This window comes from Oryx dammah, unplaced genomic scaffold (genome assembly GCF_014754425.2).
Source record: "Oryx dammah isolate SB20612 unplaced genomic scaffold, SCBI_Odam_1.1 HiC_scaffold_5, whole genome shotgun sequence".
NCBI classification, from domain to species: Eukaryota; Metazoa; Chordata; class Mammalia; order Artiodactyla; family Bovidae; genus Oryx; species Oryx dammah.
Window position 1 is genome coordinate 69,240,985 of NW_024070189.1, and position 10,514 is coordinate 69,251,498.

Sequence of the window (10,514 nt, forward strand, 5' to 3'; positions counted from 1 at the left end):
TTCCTTTCATATGCATCTCAGTTATCTGGGGCCAGGATCTTGCATTTTTACAGAGGTAGTTTTCTCTTTCTTGAATTTCCTTAGGGTTCACCAGCTTACACTGGAGGGCTATCATCAATGATGACTGTGATCTTTAAGTTCCTTGTGTAGGGAGTGGTGCAAAACCACAGTGAAGTTTCCCAAACAAGTTTTTCTCATTCTAAACAAAAGAAGTTTTTATAATAAGTTTGATTTTTATTACATAGGAAATAACAAAACAGTTGTTTACAATGAAAGCACTTTGATTCAGTAATTTGTTAGTTTCTTTGGGCTTCCCTTGTAGCTCAGTCAGTAAAGAATCTGCCTGCAGTGCGCTTTATCACTTTCTGCCCACTGGGTCCCTTTATCAGTTGGCCAAAACTGTCGACTGAAAAATTAGTCACAGCCTGAAAGCAGAGAGTTATTCCCTTGCAGCTCAGTCGGTAAAATCCCTGGGTTGGGAAGATCCCCTGGAGAAGAAAATGGCAACCCATTCCAGTATCCTTGCCTGGAACATCTCATGAACAGAGGAACCTGGTGAGCTGCAGTCCATGGGGTCACAAAGAGTTGGGCACAACTGAGCGACTAACACTTACTTACTTACTTAATTTTAAAAGAATCCATCATTTGACCACCAATAAATTGTATCTCAACAGAGAGACAAACCACCAAGATATAAAAAGACCTCTTATAGTCCTTTTGCTGTTGTTCAGTCCTGAAGTCATGTCTCTATGACCCCACGGACTGCAGCATCCCAGGCTTCCTTGTCCTTTACTATCATTTGAGTTGGCTCAAATTGGTGTCCATTTAGTCAATGATGTTATCTAACCATCTAATCCTTTGCTGCTCTCTTCTGCCCTCAGTCTTTCCCAGCATTAGTATGTTTTCCAATAAGTTAGCTCTTCACATCAGGCGGCCAATGTGTTGGATCTTCAGCTTTAACATCAGTCCTTCAATGAATATTCAGGGTTGATTTCCTTTAAGAGTGACTGGTTTGATCTCCTTGCTGTCCATGGGACTCTCAAGAGTCTTCTCCAGTACCACAATTCAAAAGCATCAATTTTGGGGGATTCAGCCTTCTTCATGGTCCAACTCCCGCATTCATACATGATGACTAGAAAAACCTAGCTTTGACTATATGGACTTTTGTTGGCAAAGTGATATCTCTGCTTTTGAATATACTATCTTGGTTTGTCATAGCTTTTCTTCCAAGGAGCAAGTGTCTTTTAATTTCATGTCTGAAGTCACCATCTACAGTGATTTTGGAGCCCAAGAAAATAAAATCTGTTACTGTCTCCACTTTTTCCCCTTCTATTTGCCATGGGGTGATGGGACCAGGTGCCATGATCTTTTTGAATGTTGAGTTTTAAGACAGCTATTTCACTCTTGTCTTTCACCCTCATCAAAAAGCTCTTTAGTTCCTCTTCACTTTCTGCCATTAGAGTGGTATCATCTACATAGCTGTGGTTGTTGATATTTCTCCCGGGAATCATGATTCCAGTGTGTAATTCATCCAGCCTGGCATTTCTCATGTTGTACTCTACATATAAGTTAAATAAGCAGGGTGACAATACATAGCCTTGACATACTCCTTACCCAATTTTGAATCCGTCTGTTGTTCCATTCTGGTTCCAACTGTTGCTTCTAATTCTGAACACAGGTTTCTCAGGAGACAAGTAAGGTGGTCTGGTATTCCCATCTCTTTAAGAATTCTTCACAGTTTGTGTGATCCACACAATGGCTTTAGCATAGTCGGTGAAGCAGAAGTAGATGTTTTCCTGGAATTTCTTTGCTTTCTTTATGATCCAACAAATGCTAACAATTTGATCTCTGGTTCCTCTGCCTTTTCTAAACCCAGCTTGTAAATCTGGAAGTTCTTGAGTGACATACTGCTGAAGCCTAGCTTGAAGGATTTGGAACATAACCTTACTAGCATGCCAAATGAGCATAACTGTATGGTAGTTTGAACATTCTTTGGCATTGCCCTTCTTTGGGATTGGAATGAAAACTGGCCTTTTCCAGCCTAGTGACCATTGCTGAGTTTCCAAATTTACTGACATGTTGAATGTTAGCAGTTGAGTGCTGACACGTTGAGTGCAGTGTCATCTTTTAGGATTTGAAATAGCTCAGCTAGAATTCCATCACCTCCACTAACTTTGTTTATAATAATATTTCCTAAGGCCCACTTGACTTCACACTCCAGGATGTCTAGCTCTAGGAGAGTGATCACATCTTCATGAGTATCTGGATCATTAAGATCTTTTGTTATAGTTCTTCTGTGTATTCTTGCCACCTTTTCTTAATCTCTTCTGCTTCTGTTAGGTCCTTACTGTTTCCTTTATCATGCCCACCCTTGCATGAAATGTTCCCTTGATATTTCCAACTTTCTTGAAGAGATCTCCAGCCTTTCCCATTTTATAGGCCTAACACAAACAAATAAACAGACAATAGAACAGCGTAGGAAGATCAGATAGAACATTTACATCTCAAATACACAGAGCAATATGAGTTTCCCTTAAGATTTTACCACACTGGCTCTTAATCTTTAACTGTGTGTATATTAAAGTGTCCCCTCAATATTTAGGGTGTGATTTAATTTCTCCAGTTAACTAGGTACTTGCAAGTATAAGCTCCATACATCCTACAACAGAGCACCTCAGTGTCTTTTGACTGAGCTGCAGGTATTCCTCGGTAACTTTGAACAGAGCCCCCCTCCCCAGTGCCTTCCACTGGGTGGTATTTCCTTGGTACCTTTCAATCAGCCCCCCTCAGTACCTTTCAATTGGGCAGGTATTCCTCAATATTTTCAACCAAGTCCCACTGAGTATCTAGTCCATGGGGTGGGTATGTTCCAGTGTCTTTCAACACCCCCCACCCCACCATATCTTTCAGCTGAGAGGGGACAATACCTGCTATATCCCACCAAATAAAAATTCAGGATCTTCAACCAATACAGGAGATCTGAGAACCAGGAGAGATTTACTCAAATGTATTCTGATCTCCGAGGAAGTAGGTGGGGACAAGTGTGCCTCTGCTGGTACCAAGGCTCCAGTTTCTCGTGAGTTCAGGCAGAGGAGAGGAACCTGCTCTGGGTCCCTTTATCAGTTGGCCAAAACTGTCGACTAAAAAATTAGTCACAGCCTGAAAGCAGAGAGTTATTTTATTTGATGAGAATGTAAAGAACTTTGATACTGGAAGACAGCATCTCAGTAGTCCTGAGAGACTGCTCCAAGGAGGCAGAAGAGTGAGTCAGGCTATATACAAGTTTGTAACAAATGGGGCAGGCAGTCTGAACATCAGAGATTATTGTTAAGTGACAAAGAATATGAGCTAGGTGTGACAGTCTTGGGAAAACTTAGCAAGGCCTATTTGATCAAAGTCTTCTCTGTTTCCCATTGTTCCTGCCTGGCATGGCAAACATTTGTTTACCAAACATTTGGTTATCCATCACCCTGTAAATTGATTTTTCCCCTTTGAATTTCTGTCTCTTACCTCTGCTGCTGCTGCTGCTAAGTCACTTCAGTCGTGTCCGACTCTGTGCTACCCCATAGATGGCAGCCCACCAGGCTCCACCGTCCCTGGGATTCTCCAGGCAAGAACATTGGAGTGGGTTGCCATTTCCTTCTCCAATGCATGAAAGTGAAAAGGGAAAGTGAAGTCTCTCAGTCGTGTCCAACTCTTCATGACCCCATGGACTGCAGCCTACCAGGCTTCTCTGTCCATGGGATTTTCCAGGCAAGAGTACTGGAGTGGGTTGCCATTGCCTTCTCCCTTACCTCTTCTACTACATCCCAAATGGCATATAAGCATCAACTGCCTGAATGCCTGTGTGTTTCATATTATGGAGGCCCCATACATACAAAATTAATTTTATTTTTGCTCCTAATAAGCTGTCTCATGTCATTTCAATTCAGAGACCAGCCATAAACATCTACAAGGGTAGAGGAAAATTATTTTCTCCCCTACAACAGGCTCAATCCTGACCTTGTAACAGGGAAGGGTCAATTTTAACTCTTCCATGCTAGATCTGCTTCTTTGACTTTAATGTTTGCTTTTGTTATTATAATCATATATAATGTCCTGTCTCAGAGAACCCTGACCCCTCTGCCAGATCCTTAAAGTACCTTCGTTTATCTCCCAGAGAGATAATCTGACCCTGCTCACCTGTGAATGACTGTAAAAAAGAAAATCAACACATCCCCCTGCTTGAGGCTTCCCATTCTAGGAGATATTTGGAAGAATTAAATAGTCTTTTCACTTAATTTCCTTACCTCTCCCCTATTTCTGATCCATTAAAGACCCTAGTATCCAGACCCAGACAAGACGGTTATTTTGAGACGTTAGATTGCCATCTTCTGTATCAGCTGGCTTTCAGAATAAAATCGTATTCCTTGCCTCAACACCTCATCTCTCTGATTCATTGCCCTCTCCTGTGGCAAGCATGGCAAGCTTGGATTGGACTTGGAAACAAATTGATCACTGGTATTTTTCTCCTTCCTGGTTGCCCTGGAGAACTGGAATCACTGATGACTGTGACATCCTTGCTTATTGATAAGGCAGGAAATACTCCATTTCTCATTTTCCAGTATCACCTATGTCCTGGAGGTACTGAGATCTCCCCTGACCTCAGATATAAATATCCCATTTTTTATACAACATTTCCCACTTGTATGTCTAGGATGATCTTTACTAACTGAACAGAATCAAACCTAACTCAAGTCCCCATTCCTGTCCTCCCAGTCTTCCCTCTTCCAGTCTTTCCTCTTCCGCTACCCCTCATTTGCACATGGAGCAATCCACGTAATTTTCTTTCCCTCGTACTTTTCATCCACAGTCCTGTGACCTGACCAATTCTATCCAGGGTCTAGTTACTCCTCCCATTCCCACCACTATTGTCCTAGCCCTGCGTGGTTCTCAACTCCCTTACTGAAAAGGGTCACCAGGTCTTCTGCACCAAACCATAGCTCTCTACCAGCCAAGCCTACCCCTCAGGGCTCCAAATGAAAAGCCAGCATCTCACCACTGCAAATAAAAAGAGTTTGTAAAGTAATACGTTCACTTTGGGAAAACAGCATGGTTTAATTGTACAAAACTGCACATTCATAAACCTTGGGCCCCTGAATTTTCACTCCTAAGATGGCACCTATAGGTCACTATGAAAAAATGTACATAGTGTTCCTAAAAAAAGTGTTCCTAACAGCAGTCTTCATAACTGTGAGGAAGGAGAGGATAGCCATTGACAATAAAGGGCTAAAGAGAGCTTTGCAGAACTGAAAAGAATACATAGATAAATAAATATTAGTAGTATAATGTTGAGTTTAAATTAAGAACCAGTACCAAAAAAAAAAAAAAAAATGAAAGTTAGTTGCTCAGTCATATCTGACCCTTTACCATCCCATGAGCTATAGCCTGCCAGGCTCCTCTGTCCATGGAATTCTCAGTTCTTTCTATATTGATTCTGTGCATATTCTCTTATATGTATTCAATCATGAATCTTTCCCGTCGTCCATAGTTTGGGGACAATACTCTGTCTGTCATATAGAGACAACCAGTGCTATGACGGAAGAAAGACTGAGAAATAATTGAAGGAGGAGATGGAGACAAGAGAGACTGGCATTCCAGGTAGGAAGAAATGCAAGGCAAACACACAGACTCACAAATGACCATGACAGCCGCCAGTGGATCCAGATGAACACACAAAGACACCCACTGGAAACCCTTCATAGTAAAATAAGAAAACCAAGTTCATGCCTTCCCCTTCTCTGGTCTGAACTGTCAAAGGCTGGGACCTAATGCCCTGAACGCACATCTCACAGTCCATAGTCAGAACTTCTGCTCCTAAATGCCCTGAGATCACACGAACCTTCCTCAGGACAAGGGGTCACACACACCTGTCATGGTCACTAATGGGCACCTACCAAGAGGAATTATTCACTGGACACTAACACAACTGCTGCCTCGGTAGGAGGTCTGGCCCCATCAGAGGTCTGTGAGCCTCTACAAAATTGCCTTCTCCCTGCACAGAGTAGGGAAAGAAAGTAGAATCTGGACAGAATCCACTAGAGATATACAAAATTTTCCTATTGCACTTTAGAGCCACACTTTGAAAAACTTTACTAAGTTTGAGTTTCTGCTTTCAGGCTAATCTATCAGATGCCTGAAATAGTTTGGAATTGGATTCAAAAGAATTTACAAGGTCCAGGAAAGCAGTCAAATTCAATCGTTTTTTGGTTGTGTCACTTCCTCTCACATTTCCCCACCTTCTGGCAAACCCTCAACCCAAGTGATGCATGCATGGTCATCCCTTCACCATCAAACAGTAAGCAGGCTGGAGTGTTGACCAAGAGGCTGAGTGCGAGGCCTCCATTTGAGACCAGACTAGGCCTCAGGAACCTATTCTGACCTCAAATGGTAAGCAAATCAGGAAACAGGAGAAAAGGGAAGGAGTACAGGCATAAAATGCCTTGCCTGGAGCTCTCAGCCTGGGGTGTGGGCCAGAAGCTTTCAGCCCGAGTTCATTAAGAAAACCCTCTGCAACTTGTTTAACTATACAAGGAGTTTCTCAAGTAGAAAATGAATGTTGTCTTTCCATTACCCTGCAGAGGTTCACTAAGCTTTTCCGTGGCAATGGGCACTGTTCTGTAGTGACTGACATGACTACACCTCTAATATCTTGGTCTCCTTAGGACATGACATATTCAGGATGAGGCAGGTATATCTGGACATCCATGTGGTCTCTGAAATGCACAGAGGCAAAGCACACACCTCCTGGTTTGCAGGGGAAAGGAAAGGATCAGGAAATTATCTGTCTCCTGGTCCCAGTAAGGTAAGCAAAGTCTAACTGGTCTAATAAACAATCTCCAGATTCTTATAGAATTGAAATCTCACCTGCCCAGGCTCAGTCCCTCCTCCAACTGAGACAGCTGCATCAGGGATAGGAAAAGAGTCCCATTACTCCCCCTTTCTGTCTCCCACTGACCATGAAATGAAGGTGGGAGCTGGCTGCAGGGAAGACTCAGTCAAGCGGAACAGTTGCAGCTCTGCTGATGGCCTCTGCTGTGGTGCATGTCTCTCACGCAGGAGACACACCTGCTGGCAGGCGGCTAACACTGACATCCATGGTGGAATCTCAGGGACAGACACAGGCCAGACCCAGAGACTTCCTATTTCCTCTTCAGTATTTACAAATGGTGAAGAAATCTACTTTATTTATTTATTTATTTTGGATGAAGCCATCCAACCCAGGAAGACTAAGTCAGCCCCATGGTTGGCTTAACGTGAAAGCACACTCCCTTGTTAAAGGCTCACTAAAGGGATTCTTGCTCTCACTTCTCCTCAATCTGTCAGCCATTCTTTTCTGACCCAGAGCAGGAATCAGGGTGGCAAAGCCAGGTTCATAATCTCTTAACTGGGAAAAGGTTTCCTAATTTGTTTTCAACATTGCAATCTCTGCCCAAACTGGAAAACACCACTTCCCAGAGATGTGTTACAGACCAGACCAAGAGCAGGGATGTTTCTTTCAATATGGAATTGAAACCACTGTGGGCCAGTGATGCCTCATCAGTCGCAAGTGCTTGGGGCTGTCTCTGAGACAACAGTGCCCAGGTAGCTGCTGGACAGTCTCCAAGAGCTTCCGCTATCACATTGTGATAGAGTGGTTCTGCAATCCAAGGTTTGAATCTGGCTAGTTTGAACCCAGTTTCTCCTGCAGAGGCAGTAGCTCTGCTTTTGTCCAACAAGCAATTCCATTTTGTAGGTGCCCGGAAGTGACCATGACATGTTGTGTCACCTCTTGACCTAAGGAAGGCTCACAGAGGATGTAGGAATACAAGGTCTAGACTGTGAGATGTGTATTTAGAGCTAAACCTCCTACCTGTAAAAGTTCAGACCAGAGAAGAAAAAGGTATCATTCGGTTTTCTTATTTTTCTTACTTTACTATTTCTCATTTTACTATTGAGGTCTTTAATTGGCTGTTTAGCTGTTTTCATCTGCATCCACAGGTAGCTGTCAAGTTCATTTGTCAGCTTGTGTCTTTGCCTTGCATTTCCTTCTGCCTGGAATGCCAGTCTCTCTTGTCTCCACCTCCTCCTTCAATGACTTCTCAGGCTTTCTTCCATCATAGCATTGATTGCCTCTGAATGTCAGGCAGAGTATTTCTCTGGTGTCCCTAAACTATGGCAGGAGGAAGAGATTCCTGACTGACAACTGAGAAATAGAGCATTTCCTGCAATATCAGTAAACAAGGATGTCCCAACCTTCAGCGATTCCAGCCCTCCAGGTGTGAATTTCTGAGCCCAGAAGATGCCCAGGAAGAACAATACCTGCTCTCATGCAGCCATCTGGTTGCTGCCACTCCCTACAGTGAGCACTGAGGAGCTCCAGGGGATGTGAAAAATGCAGAATACTGGTCTCAGATGGCTGAGATGCATTTGAAAAGAATGATTTCAGAGGGCCCAGACTTATATAATGACCACCTACACATTCAACAACCATCCCAAGAAATAGAACATCTTCAATAACTATTCCTACCTATCTTTCTATTTACTCCATGCTCTGTCACCAGCCCTTGGGTAACAGCTTCATGAAGTATGTGTTTCCTTTCTTTCATTTGTTGTGTTATCATGGACATATACATGCCTGAGCAATACTTTGTTGAGCTCTCCTGAGGCTTTATTTAAAAGACATTATGTTGGTTCTTGGGGCTTTCCTGGTGGCTCGGTGGTAAAGAATCCTGTTGTCCCAATGCAGGAGACCTGGGTTTGACCCTGGGGACAGGGAGATCCTTTGGAGAAGGAAATGGCAACCCACTTCAGTATTCTTGCCTGGGAAATCCCATGGACAGAGGAGCCTGGTTGGCTATAGTCCATGGGGTGGCAAAGACTCAGTGACTCTTTGTTGTTTAGCAACTAAACAACACCAAACACTGGTTCTAAATCTAGAAACTCAACATTATGTTACTAATATTTATTTATCTATGTTTAAGCTATGACTCTGTCCTTTCAGTGCTGCAGAGCTCTATTTATTTTTCCATTCTCTGTCAATGGCTATCCTCTTTTCCCACAGTTATGAAGTCCACTGTTAGGAACACACTGCTACACATTCCCTGTACATTTGTGCATACTGACTCTTAAGTTCCATCTAAGGAGTGGAAATGCTGTGTTCCAAGGTGTATGAATGCACAACTTTTATAAAACTAAGCCATATTGTTCTTTACAAAGTGATTGTAACCTTTTAAATTTTATTATTTTTAATTGATCAAAGTGATTATTTTGATTTATATTCTCGGCAACTATGTTTCAGAGATCCTACTGATCCACATTCTCACTAATACTCTATATTATCCAACTTCTACTTTTCCAGTTGAATTGATGTAGACTATCATCTCATTTTGCACAGATGTACATTTTTGTAATTACTAAGAAGGCTGCTAAGCTATCTGTGTGTTTATTGGCCAGACATGTTTTGTTTTGTTTTTGTTCTTTTTTCAGAGAATGGTCTGTTAATGTACTTTGCCCACTTCTACACTAGACTGTTTCTCGTGTTCTTAGTGGTTTCTGAAATTTCAAATATACCTTTTTTCTATTGATCCTTAGTTGACATCATGTATATAAATATATTCTCCAGGTTTTTGGAGATTCTTTAATTTTTACTGTCCTTAAACATTTCTTTTCATGAACACAATTTTTTCTTATTAATGTAGTCAAAGGCACCTCATTTGTCAGTCTTTACTATATAGCTATCACCTGGGTGTCTGGCACCTGGGTCTCTGGTTTAAGAAAAAGTGTATATATACCCTAAGATCAACTATATTTTCTTCTAGAATTTTCCACTTGAAATTTAGGCCTTGCCACCTTCCAGAGTTGATTATCAAAAGTGATGTAAAGGTGGGGCAGTACCTTTTTCCACATGGATAACTAGTTTGTCAAACTCCATTTGTTAGTCAGTGCTTTCTTTACCCACTGAAATGCCATGCACTTCTTTCATTCCTCAGAATTCCATACATGTCTGAGTCTGACACAAGGCTCAGTATTGTGTTCTATAGGTCTATTAGTTCATTCTTGTGCTGTTCCCAAGTACAGGATTAATATATACTTTGTTTATCTTCACAGTGTATAAAATAGACATGAAAATATGCCATAAATGGTATGGCAAACCTTCCCATTTTTCTTTTTTCTTAAAAAATTTGGTATTTCCCCTTAATCTTCCACATGAATTTAGGAACCCTATGACCTGCCAGAGTGATCCACATCCAGGTTTGACCACGTGGCAGTCAGGTATAGGGCACCTAATGACCAAAGAGCAGAAGGACATGAGGGAGAATGGGTACATGTATATGTATGGTTGAGGCCCTTTGCTGTGTACCACAACATTGTTAATTGGGTATCAATTGAGTTCAGTTCAGTTGCTCAGTCGTGTCCAACTCTGCGACCTGACGAATCACAGCACGCCAGGCCTCCCTGTCCATCACCAACTCCCAGAGTTCACTCAGACTCAT